The following is a 27,638-nucleotide window of genomic DNA, read 5'->3' as shown; positions in this document are numbered from 1 at the left end:
GACCGCGACGATCTGTCGGGTTCATCTGTCGGAGCGACATGCAAATGAGTGCCCGGGGCATCTTGGGTAAGTGGCCCCGTCGCGGGTCCCAGGTCCAGGCCGTTGGGTCCTCCCGCTGGGGCGCTCGGCCCGCGGAGCATGCCGGGAGTGGCGAGCGCGGCGGACTGCGCTGCGCGCGGCGCCCTAGAGGACCCGGCGAGCGAGCGGAACCCGCGCGGTGCGTGAGGCGGCCGTGGTGCGGAGTGAGCCGCTCGGGTGGTGCCGCACTTCAGAGCACGTCGTTTCCCACTTAAACTTCCTTTGATGAGTACTTGGGGAAAAAAAAAAAAAAGTAATCACCCAGCCATTATCACACCTCGAAGAGTTAAGGTAATTCCTTAATGTCACCTAATATTCACTCTACGTTCCAATTTCCTTGTTTCAAAGATGCCTTTTATTGGTGGTTTGTCGTAAGGATCCAAACGAGGTTTCCGTTCTCCCACATGGTGTTTGGTTGCTATGCCTCTTAGGTCTCTATTAATCTCCTAAAGCCCCCTCTCTACTCCCGCCCTCCCCCCACCGCCATTTCTCTTCACGCTCTTGATTTGCTGGGGAAACCGGATACTTGCACCATGAAACGTCACATTTCTTTCATTTGGCTCATGTATTACTGATGATGTCGTTTAATTTGTTTCTCTATCCTCCATGTTTCTTGAAAGTTTGTAGTTAGATCTAAAGCCATAATTAGGTCCTGGTTTAATTTATTTCTTAAGCTTTAGAGGCCCATTGGTAGGGCGTATCCTTCCTATTGCATCTCAACATAAGGCAGGTAATGTCCGGCTGCACCAGTGGGTTCAGGTGAGGTCAGTAGCCTGATCCCTCCATTATCAAGTTTCCCATACATCTTTCACTTAATGATTTTAGAATACAATGATGAACGTTGCCCAGGTAGAGGGTCTGGCGGTCTGTTTGTTGGTTTGTTTTTAACCCTTGGCTCATGAGCTATAAGGGTGTAAACCCAAGGCCCTTGGTGTCCAACTTCTGTACCCCAAGGAAGAAACTGAGAATAAAAGACCAGGAAAAGAAATGAAGGAAGAGTGTCATTGGTCGTTCAGTCCTTTCTGTGGTTTGGTTACACGAGCTAACAAATTGCCTTTCTTGCTTAGGCTAGATTGGAGCCCAGTTTCTGTCTCCTCACTGCTAAGAGGCTCTTATGGAGCCAGCAACGGGTCTCTAGACACCACCTCCTTCACACAGTCTGCTTTTCTTTAGCTACTTTTCTTGGGTAGAATCGATTGGATAAGAAAAATAGCCCCACCCACCCATATCACTATTTGAAGGCAGGCTGTTTCTTTTCTGGATATTTTCTGAATGTTTTCTGTCAGGCTATACATTTATTGAAGGCCTCACCCAGGAGGACAGTTGCTGGAGGTGTTCAAATTAACATCTTAGATTTCCTTACCCTGTTCTCTCCTTTCTGTTACACAGTTGTCTTCCCCCCACCCCCCCCCAAACTGTTGTGTTCTCCTACTCTTCTCCTCCTGTTTCTTCTTTCTCTATCCTGTCCCTCCTCCCAGCTGCATCGAATACCTCACTAACTGAGCATATTTACCCAGTTCACCTTATGCCTTTGTAATCACCCTCATGTTTTCACACTACACATTTGCAGCATTGAAACCCTATTGGCTTCTGCCAAACTACAAAATATTTAAGATCCCATATTTAGATTTTGACAAAAACAATTCTTGTTCTTATCACTGGTTAAGTATGTGTAAGTCTCCAATTGCTTTTTTATGGAGAGATAGTGATCTTTAAACACATCTTTTGGAAGTCATATAGGAACGTTCTGAGGAAGGTGGCTTTTTAGTTAGATAATCTTTTTGTATCTTAAGATCTCACATGAGGAGTCTCAGTAGGCATTTTTTAACAAACAGACTTTAGAAAAGGTTGATTTAAAGGCTTTTTGTCAACTTTTATCCAACTTTTTAACAAGGAAAAAAAGCGTTTTATTTTTATATTCTGGAACATTTGGATTCTGTTACCAATAAATGCTGTCATAATAATTCTAACTATTTACATTAACAGTGGAATAAAACAATCATCTGTGTTTTCTTAGTGGTATGTAAAACTATGGTGCATCTTACAATCAGTGGCATTATAGCTCCAAAGAGATAGAAAATCTCATTTTTCAGAGAAGGAAACTGAGGCTGAGGTAAGTGTGTAGTGATTTCCCCGGGCAGTACTGGCACTGGTCCTACCATCTTCTGAGGCCAAATTCATTTCTCTTTCTACTGTACCACCTGTAGTATTACTAGGTCATACTCTTTGCGGTAGCTTAGAAAAGAATAAAGACTTCAAGCCTGTCATTTTACAGACACATTTCTGAGTCCTGCTCATTTTACTGCAACAACAGGATAGCACACACTGATAAGCAGAAAATCTATCTTATTCTTTTTCTTTTTATTCACAGAAAGGGAACATTCAGTGATGTGACTCAGTTGAAACAGGCAAAACCCACAAGTCATTTCCTCTTTAGGAATTTTGCTCTAATTAAAAAGAAGAGGAAGCTCAACCAGAATGCTCACATCCTCTTGAACAGGGAACAGATGAGTCACTTAGAACCACAGTATCAGTGACCAGCTCTACCTGGTGTGAAATTGGTGAACTTCAGCTGGGGAACAGAGGTTATCAACCTGGGCTGCAGTTTATAATCATCATGAGAGCTTTTTAAAATATCAGTGCCAGAGCCCTCCCCTGAAGGTTCTGATTTAATTGTTCTCCATTTCTCTGAGTCTCTCTACTGAAGAAGCTTGTTGGAGTTCCCCACTAGCCCCCTTCCTTTGCTATTCCTTCCCTTTTATGGCCATTCCCCCTTCCCTCATGTTGCACCCATTGACTCTCCAGGACACCTCCTAAATATCCCACCTAGAAAGAACTCCAAGGACCTTTGAGAACTTACTAGTCCTGGGTTTCATCTTTTCAGGGCTCTTCTGGCTAACCCCATAAACTAAAAGGTGATAGAACAGTGTTTCCCAAACTTGCCTAGAGATAGATTCCCAGAGGATTGGCCAGTGCCAAGGCAAAGGATGATACAGCATATCTCCCAGATGACCTATCTGTGTCTTAAAGGCTACTTTTAGTGAAATGAGAAAGTCACTGTGGTAAGGCTGGTGTGAGATATTTTTGTGCATGGAGCCCTTTCATAGCAACCAGCTCCTTTAATTTGTAGTAGCAGATAATCTCACGTTCTGTTTTACGGGGGGAGTGGAAAGGGGGAAGAGGGGAAAGCATGCACAAGAGACTTATCAGAGATGAGCTTCCTTAATTTCTTGTCCTTATTGCAGATTTACTTATATTCACATACATCCCTGTTTCTTCTGCTTTCATGGGAGAGGTGTCTCTTGTATGGGAAAAATTTGTGCCCAGGTGGACAACTGCATTATCTAGAATCTAGACAATCCCCCAGGGTTATCTGATTAGGGTTATCTGATTCCAAATCTGTGGAAACTATCTTAAAACTCTGTAAATTGTAGATAACTGATAGCAACACAAAATAATTCTTGTTTATAGACATGCAAAATCTGTCCTGACCAGCAGAGGTTCAGTTGACTTCTCTCTACCACTGTGGAAGAAGCTTGTTTTGCTTCCATTTGCAGATTCATTTCAACATTCCTTTACTCTATATAAGTTTGTGGTTTTTGATTTCTCTTTTGAGCTGGTTACAATATCTACCTTGTTTCTTCATTGATTAATACATTCAATACAATCTTTAACACATGTTCATATTATATCTGTATGAGAGGCATGATTTTTACCTTTTTTTTTTTCCAAATGTCTTTTAACAGTTTGGAGGTCTTCTACTGAGTTGCCCAATGGATTCACCTAACAATACTAGGTATAGTTCTGACCAGAGAAATGCAGCTCATGGGTTGCTTAACGCCCAGACACGTCTTTTTTTTGGCTCTCAAAATGAGAACAACTTCGCTTTACTCTCTGTTTTTCTAGTTTTAATATTGTTCTCTATTAATTTTGTGGTTTGTCTTTGTTTTGCTTACAGCAATGTCATTGCCCACTCTTGGTAGCAACGATTAGGAATTTGGTGTTATGTTCTGACCAGAACATGTGAATGGATTAATGATTTGTAGAGATCTTTTCTCTGTTGGGTGAGAGACAACAGAGAAACTAGTTTGTTAGTCTTGTTTGTTTGCTTATTCATTTATTTGGGCTCAAATAAGGTAAGAATGTTGTATTCCACCAAGAAGGAGAACAGCTCTTTGATATCTGAACCAGTAAATTTTTTGTGCTTTTGTGTTTATTGTTGACTCATGACTGAAATTTTAAAATTGAAACTATAAACTCTGTGTCTGTATGTCTATATGTCTATAATTCGGAAAGGTCTTTATGTCTCATTGTATGGATGTGTAACGCTTTCCTGAATCCAGATGGTATTATTAGATTATAAAATTTCCTAAATTAAAGAAGTCCTGTTCTGACTGACTTATGAGATAAATAAGTGCTTATTTAAATATAATATTCCTGTAATTCTCAGAAAATAAGGAAATGGAATTTCTGAGATTTAAAATGTGCCAGATTTTAAAACTATTTTAAAAGAAATCAGCTCAGAATCATTTAAAGAATTCAAGTGCACATAATTTAGGTAAATCCTTGGCAAACTAGACTTTTTTAATGGTAAGATCCTCGAGGCAGTGCATCAGGATGGGCTTCAGACATTTCTTTAACGGAAAGAAGGTCAGGCTCCTCTTCTGAGAGCAGAGCAGGAAGAAACAAAGATGAGAGCAGATACAGGTGTGCTTTCAGGGGTATGTATGGAGTGGGAAGATACAGGGAGATGCTTGATGGATTTCAAGTCTGATGGATTCTCTTTTTAAGAATCTAGGAGGTGAGGCAGCCTGCTGAGGATGAAGGGCTAGGTTTGGGTAGAAGGCCTGGGGAGGGTAGCAAAGGCTTAGGAAAGTATTTCACAAAGTGGAGGAGCTAAGTCACTGATGTACTTGGAGGCGATTTTCTTGGGTACATAGGCAGAGTTGTTTTTAAAAGTTTAATAGTTATGAGTTTATTTTAATGCAAAGGTTTTTTTTCATTTTAATAGTTTTGTTTTTAAATGTGTATTGGAAAAAAACAATTAGCACATCAAACCTAATATTTTATGGATATTACTTATAAAGCAAAAATACTGTTTAAAAATTAAGTTAATTTGAAGAAAGGGCTTCAGTTACTATTACCTCAGGTGCTACTTTGATATGGCAAAAATCCCAAAGGTGGTACTCAAAAATTTGGGAAAGTTTGATTTAAATAAGATATCCAATAGGGCACTTGGGAAAAGAGGAGCACTGTGGGTGAAAAGACTGGTGAGTGGTGCTGAGACCCTAGCCACCTGAAATCACAGCTTTTAGCACTGGCTCAGACCATAATTCTTCCCTGAGAAGCCCTCATGCTTTCATGGGGATGTTGCCGGTAACTGCTGAAAAAATAGGATTTGTCAGAATCAAGATAAGCAACATAAACTGGAGAGTAAAACAGTGCATTCTTTTTTTTTTTTTCTTTTTGGTTTAAAACAACCGATTTATTATTCTACAATTCTGGAGGTCATCAGAAGTCTGACATGGATCTCAATGAGCTAAATCTGTTGGCAGGGCTGACTTCTTTTCTGGAAGTTCTAGGGAAGAATCTGTTTCTTCACCTTTTCAGCTTCTAGAGGTCACCTGCATTTCGTGGCCTGTGGCCCCTTCCATCTTCAAAGCCAGCAATGCCATCTGAGTCCTTCTGCTGCCATCTCTCTGATTCTCTCCTGCCTCCTTATTCTCCCAGTCGATTCTTGAATTCAGAAATTCCTGCCCATCTTGTTGGGCTTAATGCATATGGGAGAGTAGAGGACAACATATATAATTATGATAGGTCATAGCACAGTCATAAACTCTTGCTATGGAAACAGGTGAGAGTTGCTAACCAGGAGAGCTAGAGAAGATACTTTTGAGGTGACATTTCACCAGGTGGGCAGGGTTGATGAGAAGCCAAGGGAAGTCACACCATAAAAGCTCAGAGGTGTGGAAGGGCATGATGAGTAGAGGGTGTATGAGATGATCCAGAAGGCCTGACTCAGATGAACTCTTCCCAGCCTTGATGGCTGAATGTTCTTCTAGTCACTAGAGCACTGCATTTTTACTCAAATTCTAAAACATCCTTTTTAAACTGTGATACCCTTTCTAGGAGGGCTAAGGCAGGAAGCTGTTATCATTGCTTGGGTTTATTTTTAACCCAATCTGTGGGTTAAAAATAACTGTGAGTGTGGGTCCAGAATAGAGGAGGGAACTTTCCATAAGAGCAGCCAAGTATCTGGAACCTGTGGTTGCCTGTGTGGAGTGTTCTAAGGGGATGTCCTGGGAAAGCAGAGGCCACTGATTAATTAGGGACGGAAATGAGCAGTTTCCCAGGCGGGCTGAGTCAGTGAGGACCATTCGCATATTCATTCATTAAATATCTGTGTCTAGTCTCATGAATGTAGGAAATTCATTTAGTGGTCCACCTAATCCTTTACTTTCTAGGTCTAATAAATTTCAGAACTCATCAGTGGAAGATAATGATGATGATGTTTTTATCGAACCTGTACAGCCTCCCAACCTTCTGCACTAGTGGCAGCTGATCAAAGAACCATAACATTTATATCATCAAAAAATTAGGAGCTACAATGAAATGATTCCAAAATTCTTCCTTCCTCAGAAGAATTGGCTTCTCAGAAGGGAAGTGTGAGACAATTGTCACTGGTGATGAAGAGGACATGGAAACAAATCAAGGGAGAGAGAAAAATTCCTCCAATTTTATTGAATGGAGACCTCCTGAACCTAAAACTAGAACCCATGATGTGGATTTCTCCACTTCCGGTTTTTCAAGAAGACCAAGACTGCAGTAGGACCTTTTAATCCTGCTAGAATGAATGTGGCAGGAGACTATTTCAAAATGTAGATTCTGCAACTCATCATAATCCTGATTCTTGGATCTCCCAGTCAGCATCATTTCCCTGTAATCAGAGTCAGCCAGGGGTAGAGTCTTTATCACCAGTAGCCTTGCTTTCTAAACAGATTTTTCAGTCTTCTGCCCACTAAACCAGTTAAAGTCTCTTGCGCAAACTGCAAAAAAAGAAGGGATAGATTAATAAAAATAGCTGTGTCTTCTCTGATTTATCAATATTACATATAATGCAAGCGTACATTTTTTTATACTTGGTTATGTTTTTTCTAAACTTATACATGTTTACAGGTCAAGTAAGCTATCATTACTTCCATTTAATGCTTTGCTTATGAAAAATATAAATTTGTGTTTGACCAAATTAAATCCTTATTCTGATGTACTTTGTTTAATTAGTAATTATATCAGCTTAAAGATAAATTTCCAAGATCTAGGTAAGTTAAATCTTGGATTGGCATTAGATTGGGTTAATTAATGGAAAATCATTGGATACCTAGATCATTTGCAAGTAAGATCGAACACTAAAGTATTAATTATTAAGCATAATTTAAATTTTATATACCTTAGCTTCTTATTTTTATATACTACAGAAAAACTATAACTTTGGTTCATGTTAATGAACACGTTCATTTCTACCATTTTGAGAAGTTGTATATGGAATATTAGTGACTGTAGAAAGTTGTGTTATGTGAATTCATGAGCTCTGCTAGTCTGATAAAATGCTGGGGTGTGACAGTTCACATTATCCACCCCCCCAGTCTTCTATGCAAAATAGAAGTTATTTTGGTTAAAAGTTATAATTATTATAAATGGTTGAGACTACACTGAGAAGCAGTAGTTTCAGAGAATTATAACTGTGTACATGCTTCTGTGTTTTCAGGAAAAGACTAGTTTTGTCCTAAAGCAGCAGCATGAAGTTTTTCATAATATTACCTTGTTTTTCTTTTAATCTCTCTAGTATCTGTAATGAGGTCTCCTCTTTTGTTCCTGATGTTGGTAACTTGTGTTTTCTCTCTATTTTCTTGATTTGTCTGGCTAGAATTTTATTAATTTTGTTGTATTTTGCCAAAAACTCCCACCAGTTTTGGTTTCATTTTTTTTTCTATTGCTTGTTCATTTCTATGTTAATTTCTACTCTTTATTTCCTTCCTTATATTTACTTTAGCTTTAATATACACTTCTTTCTCTTGTTTCTTATAGTGGAAATTTGGATTATTAATTTTAGACCTTCTTTTCTAATAGAAGCATTTAAATTTGCTTCTAGGCAATTTTAGCTGCTGTAGCTGTACCACACATTTTTTAAAAAATTAAAAAAATTTTATTTAAGTATAGTTGATTTACGATGTTGTGTTAATTTCTGCCATACAACAAAGTGACTCAGTTATACACATATATATTCTTTTTCATATTCTTTTCCATTATGGTTTATCACAGGGTATTGTATATAGTTCCCTGTGTTATACAGTAGTGTATATCCATACACTGTACAAGTGTATGGATAATCCATGCAAGTTATTGTAATCCATACAAGTTATTGTTTATCCATCCTATATATACTAGTTTGCATCTGCTAATCCCCAACTCCCAATCCTTCCCTTCCCCACCTGCCTCCCCCCTCCCCCCGGGAACCATAAGTCTGTTCTCTTTGGCTGTGGGTCTGTTTTGTTTCATAGATTTGTTCATTTGTGTTGTATTTTAGATTCTACATATAAGTGATAACATATGCTATTTGTCTTTCTCTTTCTGACTTACTTCGCTTAGTATGATAATTTCTAGGTCCATCCATGTTGCTGAAAATGGCATTATTTCATTCTTTTTTATGGCTAATAGCCCACTGTATATATATACCACATCTTTATCCATTCATCTGTCGATGGACATTTAGGTTGTTTCTGTGTGTTGGCTATTGTAAATAGTGTTTCTGTGAACATAGTGGTGCATTTATCTTTTTGAATTATAGTTTTATCTGGGTATATGCCCAGGAGTGGGATTGCTGGATCATATGGCAACTCTATTTTTAGCTTTTTGAGGAACCTCCATACTGTTTTCCATAATGGCTGCATCAATTTACATTCCACTAACAGTGTAAGAGGGTTCCCTTTTCTCCACACCCTCTCCACCATTTATTATTTGTAGACTTTTTGATGATGGCCATTCTGATTGGTGTGAGGTGATACCTCACTGTAGTTTTAATTTGCGTTTCTCTAATAATTAGTGATGATGAACATCTTTTCATGTACCTCTTGGCCATCTGTATGTATTCTTTGAAACAGTGTCTATCTTGGTCTTCTGCCCATTTTTCGATTGGGTTGTTTGTTTTTTTGTTACTGAGTTGTTTGAGCCGTTTGTATATTTTGGAAATTAAGCCCTATCAGTTGCATTGTTTGCAGATCTTTTCTTCCATTCTGTAGGTTGTCTTTTCATTTTGTTTATGGTTTCCTTTGCTGTGCAAGAGCTTGTAAGTTTGATTAGGTCCCAGTTGTTTTTTTTCGCTTTTATTTCTGTTGCTTTGGGAGACTGACCTGAGAAAACATTGCTACGATTTATGTCAGAGAATGTTTTGCCTATGTTTTCTTCTAGGTGCATTTATCTTTTTGAATTATAGTTTTGTGTCTATAAGACACATACAGTGTCTTATGGTGACATGTGGTGTCATGTCATATTTAAGTCTTTAAGCCATTTTGAGTTCATTTTTTTGTATGATGGGAGTGTCCTAACTTCATTGATTTACATGTGGCTGTCCAACTTTTCCAACACCACTTGCTGAAGAGACTGTCTTTTCCCCATTGTATATTCTTGCCTCCTTTGTTGAAGATTAATTGACCATGGGTGTGTGGATTTATTTCTGGGCTCTCTATTCTGTTCCATTGATACCACGCTGTTTTGATTACTGTAGCTTTCTAGTATTGTCTAAAGTCTGGGAGGGTTTTGCCTCCTGCTTTGTTCTTTTCCCTCAAGGATTGCTTTGGCAATTCTGGGTCTTTTATGGTTCCATATAAATTTTAAGATGATTTGTTCTAGTTCTATGAAAAATGTCATGTGTAATTTGATAGGGATCACATTAAATCTGTAGGTTGCTTTGGGTAGTATGGCCATTATAGCAATATTAATTCTTCCAATCCAAGAGTATGTTTACCCCACACATTTTAATGTGCTGTGTTTATATTTTCATTTAGTTAAAAATATTTACTTTACTTTTTATCTTTTTTTTCTTTGTCACATGGATCATTTAGATGCTTACTTTTAGTTTCCAAATATTTGGGGGGTTTTCTAGAAATCTTTGTATTATTTTTTAATTTAACTCTATTGAGGTATGGTTTCAATTATTTTAAATTTATTGAGACTTGTTCTACAGCCCAGGTTCTATGCCTAGTGAATGTTCCATGTGGGCAGAAAAACAATGTGCAGTTGTTGGCTGGAGTGTTCTATAAATGTTAATAGGTCAAGTTAGTTGATAATGTTGTTCAAATCATGTATATCCTTGGGACTTCCCTGGTGGCGCAGTGGTTAAGAATCTGCCTGCCAATGCAGGGGACACGGTTTCGAGCCCCAGTCCAGGAAGATCCCACATGCCAAGGAGCAACTAAGCCTGTGTGCCACAACTACTGAGCCCACATGCCACAGCTACTGAAGCCCATGCGTCTAGAGCCCGTGCTATGCAACAAGAGAAGCCACCGCAATGAGAAGCCCGCACACCACAACAAAGAGTAGCCCCCACTCACCACAACTAGAGAAAGCCTGCGTACAGCAACGAAGACCCAACGCAGCCAAAAATAAATAAATTAATGAATTAATTTAAAAAATGCTTTATAAAAAAAGAATCATATATATCCTTACTGATTTTTTGTACTTCTTCCATCAGTTATTGAGTGAGGACTGTTGAGGTCTCTAGCTATAATTATGGAGTTTTCTATTTGGTCTTTTAGTTCCAACAGTTTTTGCTTCATATATTTTGAAGCAAATGTTGTCGTTAGCTATATACACATTTAGGATTGCTATGTCTTCTTGAGGAATTGATCCTGTTATCATTATGAAATGTTCCTCAGTGATCACAACTAGTAAAATTAATCTAGTGGATTTTTGTTGATTTATAGAAACATTTAAAATGGACACACAACTTGTGTTTTGTGAAAGCCACATCCCCTGTATCCTGCTTCAGTTTTTTCCATGGCATCTGTGTCCATCACACAATTTATTTGTTTGTTTTTTTCTATCTTCCTCCACTAGAATAAAACTTCCAAAGAGTAGGACTTCATTTGTTTTGCTCACTGCTGTATCCCAACTACCTGTCACAAAGTCTGACCTCAATAAATACTTTCTGAATGAATTAATGTATAAAAAAGCTGCAACAGCTATGAGCAGATAATATTCCCATGACTCTATCCCATTTACTCCATGGTAAGAAGGCCTCTGCTCACACAGGGGCTATTTCAGAAATAACTTCTACACTCCAGTGTGCTCTCACACTGCCCTTCAGCACAACTAGTGCCACAAAACAGTGTTGCTTTGGGTTCTTAGGGTCTCAGGGAGACGTTAGTAAGATAATTCTTTGTTTTAATTTGCTCTTTGTATCTTTAGTCCTGAATCATTCCAGAATGGTGATTCCAGAATGACAGACACCCAGACTCTGCCCCCGACACCCTGGACCTGTATTATGTGCCTCCAGTCACTCCTTCAGGAGGCCATTCAGGCCCTCATGTAAGATGGACTTTTGGGCCAGCCTCACTGCTTCCAGGAGTGGCTCTATATATCCCTGGATTGTAGGGTGAGTAGGAGTTTGGTTCTTATACCAAGACCCCAACTGTATAAAGCATTTACATTTCACATGTCCTTAGCCACACTGTGGTTTCACTTCCCCCACCGACTCTGTTCCTTCACGCAGCTGAAGGGTTTTGTTTTCCCAGGAAATTTAGGCTTCAAATTCACCAGGAAAACTGAGCCTACCCTGATTGACATATTTGATAATGTAAACTGCAGATAAAACATCAGTCAAATATTCCTCTCATATTTACTTCTGAAGAGAAAAAAAACCTTTTTAAATTAATTGTGTGTTTCGTGTATCATAAAAAGATCCCTGAGCCTGATGGTCAGAGTTCAAATCCCAGCTCCATCCCTTGGACATACACCTTCCTGTGAAGGGAGAAAATAATAGTGTCTGCTCTGCTCGCCTCTGGGGGTTGATGGAAGAATCTATGAGAAATGCTTGGGGAAGTGCCCTGTGCATTGCAAAGCTCTGCAGGTGTGTAAATTTCTGTCGTTGCCATGAGAAGCTTTTTCAACTTTAAGGTTTGTGGTGATTGAATATTTTTTGCTCATTAATTCAAGAAGAGCATTTGGGTATTTGGATCAGAGGCCTTCACTACATCCTGAATGGCACCTGCCTGCAACTCTTAAACTGGGAGGAACACAACCCAATATCCATTGGCTGTTACCTTGGAAACTAGGACAATTTAAAAACACTGGAAAGGAAATACTGTAACTGGGAGGAAAAGCACACTTGGGGCCAATCACCTTTTTTCTTCCAAAGCTTAAAATATTAGACACCTGTGTAAACAATTCTTAATCATTTTTTTAAACCCATAAGTTATTGTTAAATACATGATGAAAATGAGAGACATAAGATCTTTTCTTACCTTGGGGAAGTTAAGACTTAAAAGTCCTACTACTTGTATCTACTGTGTACCTACTATTAGCCTATTGGTTTTTCTTACTGTCTAGGATGCTATCAGCAGGCTCAAGCTGTATTCTTGGTCAGCTATAAGAGTCCCAATGTAATTATCTAGGACTTCAGAGGGAAAAAAACCATCCAAGCACCCAATAGACCTTTCTCCACAAACTCTCTCATCCTTGTGATAATGTATAATTCTGGTTCCTGCTAAGCTCACAAGCTTCTTTCTTTCTGTATCCTTCGTTGGCTACTCTTTGTGACCCATAACTGTTGAGACCCCCCCCGCCCCCTTCCCCCTATGCTTTAGTGCTTGGATCCTGCTTTCCTCTTCAATAACTTTGGGTAAGCTCAGCCACTTGGAGTTTGGTCTATACATATCTTATCTCTGGTTCAATGGGGGACACTCCAATGCCCTCAGTACCTCCCTCCTCTAAATTCATTTAATCCCGATTCCTGGGATTGTGGTTCAGTAGGTCTGGAGGGGAGCCCTGAAATCTGCATTTTAATAGGCACACAGGGGATTCTGAAGCAGGGCTCTAAGGGCTACTGTTTGAGTGTCACTGTATTCAAATGCTGGCCTGATTTTTATCTTAGATCTTTATCTTTCATCTTAAATTTAATGAGCCTAAAAGTAACCTCCACGAATAGATACAGGTTTCTCTTGCCTGTCATCATGCCTGCACCAGTTTTGTAAATGTAATCAGTGTAGTCTTTGTTCTTCCATCTTGCCTTCTTTCCTCCTCCCTCCTTCTCCTTCCTTTTTTTCTCAATCTTCCAGTCGTTCCCTGTCTGGTTGGCTCCTCCTCCCCAGTCTTCATTCACATTAAATCTCATTCTTAGGACCACTCCTCTAAATCCCCATCCTCATCAACTCACGCATGGACTATCCAGGTCTTCTAGCCTCTCTCTTTCTGCTCTAATCCTTCTTTCACGTTTTCACCATGTCACTTAGCTATTCAAGAATAAGTAGTATTCCCTGTTTGCCATGTCAGAACTGAACTTCTCTCCCTAGTATTTTATGTTTTCCTCGTTACTCCGAAATTATGTATTTTTATTTTCTGAACTAGTGCCTCAGTCCATTATTTAGACACAATTTCTTTTCTCTTGCCTTTGAATGTGTAGTCTCAAAATATATTCATTGCAAACTTCCATGGACATAGAATTTATTTGTTGGAGAGGAATTTTGATATACTGACTACATTATTATAAATTCCTTCCCATAGGCGAGGTCTAGAGAGGAAACCGAGTGGACTGGTGGACTGATTGAATGAGAACGTTACATTCCTCTATTTTATGGCAGAGTTAAATTTCATTTTTGTGGTTTCCTTAGATTAAATGAATTTCTCTTGTGCAGTGAACTTTGAACTTTTAGAGGGAGTAGATTACCTTTTAATAGGTTGTCTATTGGTAAAATTTTCCTAAAGCTGTTCAGCCAAGATTTTAAGTCAATATATAGATTGTTTTGTACACCTTAAAAACTATTTTCTGTTCTGAGCAGCTGTATATTTGGTTAAACTGAATCTACTAAAACAAAGCTCTGACATGTTTTGAAAATTAGAAACAAGTACTCAGAAAATCAGGAGAGGTAGCTGGTCACTCTCATAACAGGTTTTTTTTGTTCTTAATCCAGTGCTTTGATGTCTCTGGTACCCATGCAGAAGCTTATGTTGGAAACGGTTTAAGTACTTGATAAATCACAAATGTGTCTTTTCAGGGCGCTTATCATTGAGGTTGGCCACTGTCCACCACCTTCAGAAAGACTTAACAGTTCTCAACCTCTTTTTTACCACAACATAACATCCCTATGCGGTCCCCCTCTTTCTGACAGTAACAGAGGTGTACTGAATTAGTTCTCAGAAGATCTCTCCTTTTCTCCTCTCTGGGTAACGTATTATTTGAAAAAGTTCCTCAGGTGGTTCTGAAACCCCCACCCATTCTGCATTGGGAGTCACAGCTTTCAGATCTCCTAATTGCTCCTTCTTTAATATAACTAAAATTTATTGGCTTGATTTATCAGTTTCTGAAAGATGTGTGGTGAAATTTGCCTCTGAATTTATAGTTGTGAAGAAGTTTTCATTGTAGTTCTATCACTTTTGCTTTATATATTTAGGTGCTTACAAGTTCAAGATTGTTTCATCTTCCTGGGGTGTTTTCTTTTTCTCCTTACGTAGTATACTACTTTATCCCTGTTAATGTTGATGCATTACCTTTTATATTGTCTGATATTAATATTGCTATGTATTCTTTCTTTTGTTTAGTATTTGCTTGACATATCTTTATCCATTTCCTTATTTGCAAACCTTTGGTGAGATTTTTAAAAAGTATGTTTTCTGGTAAATAGCGTTATTTGAATCTTTAAAAATTGACTTGCTCTCATCCTATTTTTTAATAAATGGGTTTAATTCAGAGTTCAGCAATCTTTTTCTATAAAGGACCAGACAGTAAATATTTTTGGCTCTGTGACCCATATAGTCTCTGCCGTAACTACTCAGAAATAGCCACTGACAATACATAAATCAATGCACAGGGCCAGATTTGGCCTGCCAGGTGTAGTTTGCCAACCCCTGGGCTTAGTCTGTTTACATTTTTGTGATTGATAATATACCTACATTATTTCTGTCAAATTATTTTATGTTTTCTGTTTACCATCTGTATGACTTAGGGTAGTGCCAGCTGAGGTTACAGATGAACCTGGAAACCTCAGTGGCTTAACATAATAGAAGTATATATTTTGTTATGTAAAAATCCAGTCAGTGGCACGGAGGGTATGGTCCCCCCCACACAGTCATTCAGGAATCGAAGTTTCTTCCATCTTGCGGTGCTGCCACTCCCAACATGTAGGTTCCAAGATCACCATAGAAAGGGAAAGAAAGGGTTAGGCTGCTTCTTAACCACATCAACCTGAAAGTTATTTATATCACTACTGCTCACATTTTGTTGATGAGGACTAGTCATATGGTCCTACCTAGAAGCAAGAGGAGCCTGGGAAATGTAGTTCTTGGCCTGACAGTCACTTCCCAGCAGCAGTTCCTCACTATGGTAGAGGATCACAAATCTTTGGCAGACATCTAGACACTTCTGCTGCAGCCACCCTTTTTCTTTGCCGCTTTTTTTTTTTCTTTTCTGCTTTCTGTGTGGTTGATTTTTTTTTTCTATTTTCCTTTATTCCCTTTGTTGCTTGCAATATATATGATGCATTACTTTTATTTTAGTGGTTGTCCTTACAGTTTTAACATATATACATAATTTAAAAAATTTCTATAAAGCCTATGTTTATTCATTATATCTCTTCTCTTCTGGATAAGAAAATAATTTCTTTGCTCCTCTCTTCCCCCTGTACCTACACTCCACATATCTTTCTTCATACTGCTGTCTAGGGCTTTATTTAAACCTAAAAAAAAACCCCAAATAGTTATTATTTTTATGGTTAAGGATTAAATATACAGTTATTATATTTTTATCAGTTTCTATATGCATTCTTCAGTTTTTTGTTTGTTATTTTCAGTGAGTCTCTGGGTAGTAAGCTCCCCTAGTCTATTATAACTGAATAGCTGGGAATAGGAAGGTAGATAATTATATTCTCGCAGTAGGTGGAAGATGTTACTCCTTTTTCTTTTGGCATTCATTGTTGCTATTGTTGCATCTATTGTCAGTCCAATTGTCATTTCCTTCATAGGAATCTGTCTTCTTTTCTCTAGTAATTTTTACAATGTTCTGTAGTTTGATCACACACTATAGTTGTGGATTTATTTTCTTTGATTCACCTTGCCATCCAGAGTAAGTCTTCAAACTGTGGACTCATATTTCTTTGATTCTTGAAAATTATTAACCACCCCTTTGAATATTGCTTCTCTTCTATTAACTCTTGGCTCTTGAGGAATTGGTTAGATGTATTTTGAAGCTTCTCAATGTATTCTCCATGTCTCTTAACTGCTCTTTCATACCTTTTCTCTCCTCCTCAGTGGTTTTTTCTCAGCATAATTTTTCAGTTTTCTAATCCTCTTTTGAGTGTGTACAGACTAGAGGTGATCTCATCTAAGTTTTTGTTGCTGTATTTATTATATTTTTCATCTACCTCTAATTTCATTTGCACCTGTTTTTTGTTTCAGTTTTTAAATGAATGTTATTCCTTCGTTCTTCTCTGAGGATCCTGAAAATACAGAAACGCTTTTTAGGTTATTCTATTATTTTCATTGCATTTGTAATGTTGGCTGACTTCTGTTGGTTGTCTTTCTTTGTTGAGATTCTCACTTTCTCTTTCCCTCTCTCTTCACACATCCCTCCCTGAACGGTTGCCCAACCTCCTGGGACCCTTTTCCAGAACCAGGTGTTCTATGGGTGGTGAGACAGTGCTGCCCTGGGTGCTACTAAATAGGTCACAGGTCCAGTCCCTGCATTCATGCACAGCCTTGCTCAAGTCCTTGCTCAGGTCGACTCAATGTTACGACTGTGCTTGTTTCTTCCTATCTCCCTAGGTTTGCACCTTCACAGGAGGTTTACCCTCAGGCAGCACCTGCAGTAGCTCCCCTGTCATGGGTGGGCAGGGGACACTGGTCCTGCCCTGATTTCCCACTTGAACCTGGCTCAGGGCACCTGCCATATGTGGAGCATCTCTAGTCGCCATGAATCCCCAAGAGCTGAAATCAGTAGGTTCTAAGGAGGTCATTATCTTGCTTTGGAGCCCACCTTTTTAATACCTTCTTTTTTCTTTTTTTAACAGCTTTATTGGAGTATAATTGCTTTACAACAGTGTGTTACTTTCTGCTTTATAAAAAAGTGAATCAGCTATATACATGCACGTATATCCCCATATTCCCTCCCTATCCCACCCCTCTAGGTGGTCACAAAGCACCGAGCTGATCTCCCTGTGCTATGTGGCTGCTTTCCACTAGCTATCTGTTTTACATTTGGTAGTGTATATATGTCCATGCCACTCTCTCACTTCATCCCAGCTTACCCTTCCCCCTCCCCGTGTCCTCAAGTCCATTCTCTACGTCTGTGTCTTTATTCCTGTCCTGCCCCTAGGTTCTTCAGAACCAATTGTTTTTTTAGATTCCATATATATGTGTTAGCATACGGTATTTGTTTTTCTCTTTCTGACTTACTTCACTCTGTATGGCAGTCTCTAGGTCCATCCACCTCACTACAAATAACTCAATTTCGTTTCTTTTTATGGCTGAGTAATATTCCATTGTATATATGTGCCACAATTCTTTATCCATTCATCTGTCGATGGACACTTAGGTTGCTTCCATATCCTGGCTATTGTAAATAGAGCTGCAATGAACATTGCGGTACATGACTCTTTTTGAATTATGGTTTTCTCAGGGTATATGCCCAGCAGTGGGATTGCTGGGTTGTATGGTAGTTCTATTTTTAGTTTTTTAAGGAACCTCCATACGGTTCTCCATAGTGGCTGTATCAATTTACATTCCCACCAACAGTGCAAGAGTGTTCCCTTTTCTCCACACCCTCTCCAGCATTTATTGTTTCTAGATTTTTTGATGATGGCCATTCTAACAGGAGTGAGGTGATACCTCATTGTAGTTTTGATTTGCATTTCTCTAATGATTAATGATGTTGAGCATCCTTTCATGTGTTTGATGGCAATCTGTATATCTTCTTTGGAGAAATGTCTGTTTAGGTCTTCTGCCCATTTTTGGATTGGGTTGTTTGTTTTTCTGATATTGAGCTGCATGAGCTGCTTGTAAATTTTGGAGATTAATCCTTTGCCAGTTACTTCATTTGCAAATATTTTCTCCCATTCTGAGGGTTGTCTTTTCGTCTTGTTTATGGTTTCCTTTGCTGTGCAAAAGCTTTTAAGGTTCATTAGGTCCCATTTGTTTATTTTTGTTTTTACTTCCCTTTCTCTAGGAGGTGGGTCAAAAAGGATCTTGCTGTGATGTATGTCATAGAGTGTTCTGCCTCTGCTTTCCTCTAAGACTTGTATAGTGTCTGGCCTTACAGTTAGGTTTTTGATCCATTTTGAGTTTATTTTTGTGTATGGTGTTAGGGAGTGTTCTAATTTCATTCTTTTACATGTAGCTATCCAGTTTTCCCAGCACCACTTATTGAAGAGGCTGTCTTTTTTCCATTGTATATTCTTGCCTCCTTTATCAAAAATAAGGTGACCATATGTGCGTGGGTTTATCTCTGGGCTTTCTATCCTGTTCCATTGATCTATATTTCCGTTTTTGTGCCAGTACCATACTGTCTTGATTACTGTAGCTTTGTAGTATAGTCTGAAGTCCAGGAGCCTGATTCCTCTAGCTCTGTTTTTCTTTCTCAAGATTGCTTTGGCTATTCAGGGTCTTTTGTGTTTCCATACAAATTGTGAAATTTTTTGTTCTAGTTCTGTGAAAATGCCATTGGTAGTTTGATAGGAATTGCATTGAATCTGTAGATTGCTTTGGGTAGTATAGTCATTTTCACAATGTTGATTCTTCCAATCCAAGAACATGGTATATCTCTCCATCTGTTTGTATCATCTTTAATTTCTTTCATCAGTGTCTTATAGTTTTCTGCATACAGGTCTTTTGTCTCCTTAGGTAGGTTTATTCCTAGGTATTTTATTCTTTTTGTTGCAGTGGTAAATGGGAGTGTTTCCTTAATTGCTACTTTAGCAAATTCATTGATTAGCTCTAGTAGTTTTCTGGTAGAATCTTTAGGATTCTCTATGTATAGTACCATGTCATCTGCAAAAAGTGACAGTTTTACTTCTTCCTTTCTGATTTGGATTCCTTTTATTTCTTTTTCGTCTCTGAGTGCTGTGGCTAAAACTTCCAAAACTGTGTTGAATAATAGTGGTGAGAGCAGACACCCTTGTCTTGTTCCTGATTTTAGGGGAAATGGTTTCAGTTTTTCACCATTGAGAACGATGTTGGCTGTGGGTTTGTCATACATGGCCTTTATTATGTTGAGGTAAGTTCCCTCTATGCCTACTTTCTGGAGGGTTTTTATCATAAATGCGTGTTGAATTTTGTCAAAAGCTCTTTCTGCATCATTGACATGATCATATGGTTTTTCTCCTTCAATCTGTTAATCTGGTTTATCACATTGATTGATTTGCGTATATTGAAGAATCCTTGCATTCCTGGGATAAACCCCACTTGGTCATAGTGTATGATCCTTTTAATGTACTGTTGGATCCTGTTTGCTACTATTTTGTTGAGGAGTTTTACATCTATGTTCATTAGTGATATTGGTCTGTAGTTTTCTTTTTTTGTGACATCTTTGTCTGTTTTTGGTATCAGGGTGGTGGTGGCCTTGTAGAATGAGTTTGGGAGTGTTCCTCCCTCTGCTATATTTTGGAAGAGCTTGAGAAGGATAGGTGTTAGCTCTTCTCTAAATGTTTGATAGAATTCGCCTGTGAAGCCATCTGGTCCTGGACTTTTGTTTGTTGGAAGATGTTAAACACAGTTTCAATTTCAGTGCTTGTGATTGGTCTGTTCATATTTTCTATTTCTTCCTGGTTCAGTCTTGGAGGGTTGTGCTTTTGTAAGAATTTGTCCATTTCTTCCAGGTTGTCCATTTCATTGGCATAGAGTTGCTTATAGTAATCTCTCATGATCGTTTGTATTTCTGCAGTGTCAGTTGTTACTTCTCCTTTTTGCATTTATAATTCTATTAATTTGAGTCTTCCTTTTTTTCTTGATGAGTCTGGCTAATGGTTTATCAAGTTTGTTTATGTTCTCAAAGAACCAGCTTTTAGTTTTATTGATCTTTGCTATCATTTCCTTCATTTCTTTTTCATTTATTTGTGATCTGATCTTTATGATTTCTTTCCATCTGCTAACTTTGGGTTTTTTTTTAATTCTTCTTTCTCTAATGCTTTAGTTGTAAGGTTAGGTTGTTTATTTGAGATGTTTCTTGTTTCTTGAGGTAGGATTGTATCGCTGTACACTTCCCTCTTAGAACTGCTTTTGCTGCATCCCATAGGTTTTGAGTCATCGTGTTTTCATTGTCATTTGTTTCTAGGTGTTTTTTGATTTCCTCTTTGAGTTCTTCAGTGATCTCTTGGTTATTAAGTAGTGTATTGTTTAGCTTCCATGTGTTTGTATTTTTTACAGATCTTTTCCTGTAATTGATATCTAGTCTCATAGCATTGTGGTCGGAAAAGATACTTGATACGATTTCAGTTTTCTTAAATTTACCAAGGCTTGATTTGTGACCCAAGATATGATCTATCCTGGAGAATGTTCCATGAGCACTTGACAAGAAAGTGTATTCTGTTGTTTTTGGATGGAATGTCCTATAAATATCAATTAAGTCCATGTTGTTTAATGTATCATTTAAAGCTTGTGTTTCCTTATTTATTTTCATTTTGGATCATCTGTCCATTGGTGAAAGTGGGGTGTTAAGGTCCCCTGCTATGATTGTGTTACTCTCGATTTCCCCTTTTATGGTGGTTAGCATTTGCCTTATGTATTGAGGTGTTCCTATGTTGGGTGCATAAATATTTACAATTGTTATATCTTCTTCTTGGATTGTCCCTTGATCATTATGTAGTGTCCTTCTTTGTCTCCTGTAATAGTCTTTGTTTTGAGGTCTATTTTGTCTGATATGAGAACTGCTCCTCCAGCTTTCTTTTGATTTCCATTTGCATGGAATATCTTTTTCCATCCCCTCACTTTCAGTCTGTATGTGTCCCTAGGTCTGAAGTGGGTCTCTTGTAGACAGCATATATACGGGTCTTGTTTTTGTATCCATTCAGCCAGTCTATGTCTTTTGGTGGGAGCATTTAATCCATTTAAATTTAAGGTAATTATCGATATGTGTTTTCCTATTACTATTTTCTTAATTGTTTTGGGTTTGTTATTGTAGGTCTTTTCCTTCTCTTGTGCTTCCTGCCTAGAGAAGTTCCTTTAGCATTTGTTGTACAACTGGTTTGGTGTTGCTGAATTCTCTTAGCTTTTGCTTGTCTATAAAGGTTTTAATTTCTCCATTGAATCTGAATGAGATCCTTGCTTGTAGAGTAATCTTAGTTGTAGGTTTTTCCCTTTCATCACTTTAAATATGTCTTGCCACTCCCTTCTGACTTGCAGAGTTTCTGCTGAAAGTTCAGCTGTTATCCTTATGGGGATTCCCTTGTATGTGATTTGTTGTTTTTCCTTTGCTGCTCTTAATATTTTTCCTTTGTATTTAATTTTTGATAGTTTGATTAATATGTGTCTTGGCATGTTTCTCCTTGGATTTATCCTATATGGGACTCCCTGTGCTTCCTGGAGTTGATTGACTATTTCCTTTCCTGTATTAGGGAAGTTTTCTACTATAATCTCTTCAAATATTTTCTCAGTCCCTTTCTTTTTTTCTTCTTCTTCTGGGACCCCTATAATTCGACTGTTGGTGCATTTAATGTTGTCCCAGAGGTCTCTAAGGCTGTCCTCAATTCATTTCATTCTTTTTTCTTTATTTTGCTCTGCAGTAGTTATATCCACTATATTATCTTCCAGGTCACTTATCCATTCTTCTGCCTCAGTTATTCTGCTATTGATTCATTCTAAAGAATTTTTAATTTCATTTATTGTGTTGTTCATCATTGTTTGTTTGCTCTTTAGTTCTTCTAGGTCCTTGTTAGACGTTTCTTGTATTTTCTCCATTCTATTTCCAAGATTTTGGATCATCTTTAGTATCATTACTCTGAATTCTTTTTCAGGTAGACTGTGTATTTCGTCTTCATTTGTTTGGTCTGGTGGGTTTTTACCTTGCTCCTTCATCTGCTGTGTCTTCTCTGTCTTCTCATTTTGCTTAACTTACTGTGTTTGGGGTCTCCTTTTTGCAGGCTGCAGGTTCGTAGTTCCCGTTGCTTTTGGTGTCTGTCCCCAGTGGCTAAGGTTTTCAGTGGGTTGTGTAGGCTTCCTTATGGATGGGACTAGTGCCTGTGTTCTGTTGGATGAAGCTGGATCTTGTCTTTCTGGTGGGCAGGACCGTGTCCGGTGGTGTGTTTTGGGGTGTCTGTGACCGTATTATGATTTTAGGCAGCCTCTCTGCTAATGGGTGGGATTGTGTTCCTGTCTTGCTAGTTGTTTGGCATAGGGTGTCCAGCACTGGAGCTTGCTGGTCGTTGAGTGGAGCTGGGTCTCAGCGTTGAGGTGGAGATCTCTGGGAGAGCTTTTGCCATTTAATATTACGTGGAGCTGGGAGGTCTCTGGTGGACCAATGTCCTGACCTTGGCTCTCCCACCTCAGAGGCACAGGCCTGACATTTGGCTGGAGCACCTAGACCCTGTCAGCCACATGGCTCAGAAGAAAAGGGAGAAAAAAAGAAAGAAAGCAAGAAAAAATAAATAAAAATAAATAAAGTTATTAAAACAAAAAATAAAAAAATTATTAAAAAGTAATAGAAAAAAAAGCAAAAAGAAAGAAAGAAGAGAGCAACGAAACTAAAAAACAAATCCACCAATGATAACAAGCACTTAAAAACTATATTAAAAAAAAAAAGCACAGACAGAACCCTAGGACAAATGGTAAAAGCAAAGCTATACAGACAAAATCACACAAAGACGCATACACATATACACTCACAAAAAGAGAAAAAGGAAAAGAAAATATATATCTATATATAAAAATAAAAGGAAGCGAGCAAGCAAATCAATAAACAAATCTACCAATGATAATAAACTCTAAATACTAAACTAAGATAAACGTAAAACCTGAAACCAGTCAGTTGCATACAGCAAACCCCATGTCTACAGTTGCTCCCACAGTCCACTGCCTCAGTTTTGGGATGATTTGTTGTCTATTCAGGTATTCCACAGATGCAGGGTACATCAAGTTGATTGTAGAGATTTAAATTGCTACTCTTGAGGCTGCTGGGAGAGATTTCCCTTCTCTTCTTTGTTCGCACAGCTCCCGGGGTTCAGCTTTGGATCTGGCCCGGCCTCTGCGTGTAGGTCGCCTGAGGGCGTCTGTTCCTGCCCAGACAGGATGAGGTTAAAGGAGCAGCTGATTTGGGGGCTCTGGCTCACTCAGGCCGGGGGCGGGAGGGGTACGGAGTGCGGGGCGAGCCTGCAGCGGCAGAGGCCAGCGTGACGTTGCAACAGCCTGAGGCGCGCCATGTGTTCTCCCGGGGAAGTTGTCCCTGCATCACGGGACCCTGGCAGTGGTGGGCTGCACAGTCTCCCGGGATGGGAGGTGTGGAGAGTGACCTGTGCTTGCACACAGGCTTCTTGTTGGTGCAGCAGCAGCCTTAGCGTTTCACGCCCGTCTCTGGTCTCCACGCTGATAGCTGTGGCTCGCGCCCGTCTCTGGAGCTCGATTAGGTGGTGCTCCGAATCTCCTCTCCTCGGCACCCTGAAACAATGGTCTCTTGCCTCTTCGGCAGCTCCAGACCTTTTCTCGGACTCCCTCCCAGCCAGCTGTGGCGCACTAGCCCCTTCAGGTTGTGTTCATGCAGCCAACCCCAGTCCTCTCCCTGGGATCCGACCTCCGAAGCCCGAGCCTCAGCTCCCAGCCCCCGCCCACCCCGGCTGGTGAGCCGACAAGCCTCTCGGGCTGGTGAGTGCTGGTCGGCACCGCTCCCCTGTGCGGGAATCTCTCCTCTTTGCTCTCTGCACCCCTGTTGCTGCGCTCTCCTCCGTGGCTCTGAAGCTTACCCCGCCCCCACCTGTCTCCACCTGCGAAGGGCCTTCCTAGTGTGTGGAAACCTTTCCTCCTTCACAGCTCCCTCCCACTGGTGCAGGTCCTGTCCCTATTCTTTTGTCTCTGTTTTTTCTTTTTTTTTTTGTCCTACCCAGGTATGTGGGGAGTTTCTTGCCTTTTGGGAGGTCTGAGGTCTTCTGCCAGCGTCCAGTAGGTGTTCTGTAGGAGTTGTTCCACATGTAGATGTATTTCTGATGTATTTTGGGGAGGAAGATGATCTCCATGTCTTACTCCTCCGCCATCTTGAAGGTCGCCCCTTAATACCTTCTTTTTATATTTTATCTGTTGCTTTATGTTTGGAGTAGTGGTGAGAGGGGTGTGGTCCAATTCGTCTTCTTTTAGGAACCAATCCACCCTGATTTGAGACCTTTCTCCTATTCCTTTTGATTCCTTCATTGTGATAATACTGCTTGGTCCATTTTCTGTACCTCACATCACTGTTGGATCCCCAAACGCACTCATAGCAAGCAGACATGAATTGTTCTAGATAATTTTCCTCAGAGACAGATGGTGGTGAGTGAGCCTGATGACGGGAGTGGGTTGGGTCTCAGTGGCTGTGTCAGAGTGAGGTTAGGACATGGCTGGTTTGAGTGTAAGTCCTGGCAGGACCACCATGTTTCTGTCCCCCTTGCTCCTCCTAACATCTCTGTCATCAGCTAGCCTGGCACAGACCGATGCCCCAACATGCAAAAGGGTGTGAGAAGGCTGACCCAGACATGACACCTGCCATCTTTTCTGACACTCTACCTTGAAACTAATTATTTCTAACCCCTGAGCTATGGAATGGGACGGCTCTGTGTTGCTATGCGTTGTGCACTCTACCTGAGCACAAATCATGCCCACGTTTCACCCAAGCTGTGCACCCACAGGTCTCTATCTACTGAGTGAGGGAGGGCCTTCTCATTTACACAAAGATGTCAGTTAGACTATGTTGGCCATACAAGGACTCTTGTATGGAAGAGGAAGGAAGTCTTGTATGGAAACAAGGAAGTCTCTCTCTAGGCTTCTTGTCATCACCTCAGATAAGATGGTCAGGCTCTAAACTCCTTGTTTATCACCCTTATAGACAAGAGTATTGCTGAACCCCATCCTGGGGATGCTCTCCTACTAGGGTATGGTGAAGGGAGAGCCAGGGCCTGGTACCAAGTTGTTGTGGCACCTGACTGGCAGCTGGAAGAAACTCCAGAGGCTGGGCTTTTGTCTCGTATTTCAGTATAGACCTGGCAGGTGAGGTACCAGCTTCCCCTTTTATCTGGGTTAGACCTCATTTTCTCCAACAAGTGACACCCTCAGACTGCCAAGGGGCCAAGGCAGTTCCTGGCCTTTGTTCCCTCCAGGGGCCAGCTTTTTGTGCACACTGCCACTGACCCCCTGGGCCTGGATCTAATCCTGTCTCCCTCTGCACCCCGCCCTCCCTCACCCCAGTTGTGCAGTAGTTTCTGGCCATAAAGCTATTAGAAATTGGCACCAGCAAATGAGTCACTGGAAACCCAGCCCTTGGTACAAGGAAAGCCATGGTAAACATCACTTTGCAGTGCTGCTGAGATACTCAGTATTAAGTAATGTTATAGCCTGACTCCTTTTCAAGGGACCCTTCTGCGCTAGTGCCTAAGGTAGCATAGAAGCATTTGTTTTCCAGAGCCAAAAGCATGCTTCCTTTAGCTTTTTTAGGTTTTGCTTTTTTGTTTGCTTTTTTTTTGAAACTGGTCTTTAGAATTCTTGCTACTTTTTGCCAGAACTTACTAGAGAATTCCTTCAGGGAAGTTTAAGAGATGACAGAAGGAAGGAGAGGTTCATTTGTAATAGGAGGAAGAGCAGTAATTATGAAAAGCACAGAGGAAGCTAGAGAAAGAAAATCAAGGAAAAGAGACTGGGAGCAAGTCCAATCCGAGGGATTCGTGTTGTGGTTGGTAGATTTGGGTTGGGAGTCTCTTTCACAAGAGTGCCTGGTGCCAGCCACACTGTCCCTGAACCCAGTTAGCAGGGACAAGGGAACAGGATTCAGGGACCGTGAGGAATCTGTCTTACAACCAGGGTGCAGGAGCATGGTAGTCAGCCTAGCAAAGCTAACGTTTAGAATTATGGAGGCTTTTGATGCACTTTTCTTCTAGGAAGCATTTTACTAGGCCAGACAGAGTTTACCAATTCAGGGGACAGGAGAGCTGCATTGCTGTTTGGAGCAGGACAGCTCTTCCTTGTGTCCCCTTGTGTGGGACACTGTTTTCAGCTAGGCACTGAGAGCATTTGAAAGTCTATAGGTGCCGTCCGTGATTGTTACAAAGAAAATACAAACCATGGACCCTTGAATACAACAGAGCAGTTGTAGATACAATTCCTAGAGAATTAAATGGGCATGGGTTCCAACATCATAGAATTTATCAAGTTATCTGTAAAACAGAATCTCAGGTGGCTGTTTCCACTCAGACCAGAGAAATCAAATGTAGAGATATGAATGTCTTTGGTACCATGGGAGAGATGTAGGAATTACACATAAGAAACTAGGGAGCAGAGAATGTGTTCTTATGATGGCAGCATTCAGAGTGCGGAAAGGGGAAGTTTGCAGGTAGGTTATAGACTGTAATGAGGATGGAACTTGAGACCCACCAGAAAACTTTGTTTCCATGAGTGTGGCTGTTTAGGATGCTGAGAAGGCAGAGTCTGGGAGAACTTTCCCACATTATGCTCATGGTTTATTCCACATCTGTTTCACTTTCCTATCTACTTATACATTCATTCCTTCTGTCCTACCCCTACCATTTTACCATGTATTCACAGTAATCTTTCCTATCATCATCAAGAGAGCTTCGGCAGTGCTGCCTTCTCTAAGGCATCTTTCTCACCCACTGGAAAAAATAGAGTTCCTGTAATGTGCTGGGGTTTGTGCAGTCCACATGCATCATCCCATTTCATGGTCCCAGCAAATCCATGAAGTAGTTACAAGAGAACTTTCTGGAAATCTCCAAATGGGGTTTAAGACCCCTGGGTCTGACTACGTAAAGGTGTTTCCATCCCATAGGCACAGAGGGTATTAGTGAATTGTGAGCACTATTTTTAAGCCATATTGACGAGGGTTGCTACAAGACGATTTTACAGAATCTTCTCTCGCTAGGGGAAAATGAGTAACACATGCTTTATTTAGGCTCCTTTTAGTAAGCAGACATGTCTGGGAGTCAGGTTTGAATCAGTGAGTGTCAATAGCAAGTCAGGGAATGTTGGTACCTTTCTAGGCAGGTGTAATGAAATAACATTCCTTGCCAAGGAGGAGCAGGGGTTGAGATTGTTGTAGTGTTGAATCCACTGAACAACATACGCTGGCTCAGGAGAGACATGAAAGGCTGAGCAATTGATTTCTCAGTAGTGGACCTGAG

The 27,638-nt window shown here is 40.0% G+C and overlaps 1 protein-coding gene and 1 pseudogene across 9 annotated transcripts in view; both read left to right on the top strand.

The window, feature by feature from the left end:
- The first annotated feature begins 38 nt into the window (after positions 1-38).
- Positions 39-7,194, top strand: LOC137759672 (zinc finger MYM-type protein 2 pseudogene; annotated as a pseudogene).
- Positions 168-27,638, top strand: part of AKAP6 (A-kinase anchoring protein 6) — a 580,300-nt gene continuing 552,829 nt past the window's right edge. For 5 of the 9 annotated variants that reach the window (XM_068546327.1, XM_068546318.1, XM_068546298.1 and 2 more), the window contains exons 1-2: positions 168-369; positions 11,542-11,728. The gene's annotated coding sequence lies outside the window, so the exon portion shown is untranslated. Of the gene's footprint in view, positions 370-11,541; positions 11,729-24,108; positions 24,127-27,638 lie in introns of those variants that run through there. The other 4 variants (XM_068546345.1, XM_068546336.1, XM_068546308.1 and 1 more) reach the window with 2 other exon arrangements.

The sequence above is a fragment of the Eschrichtius robustus genome, chromosome 1 (assembly GCF_028021215.1).
Source record: "Eschrichtius robustus isolate mEscRob2 chromosome 1, mEscRob2.pri, whole genome shotgun sequence".
Classification (NCBI taxonomy): Eukaryota; Metazoa; Chordata; class Mammalia; order Artiodactyla; family Eschrichtiidae; genus Eschrichtius; species Eschrichtius robustus.
The sequence above is the reverse complement of the archived record's forward strand: the minus strand, read 5'-3'. Positions and strand labels throughout refer to the sequence as shown.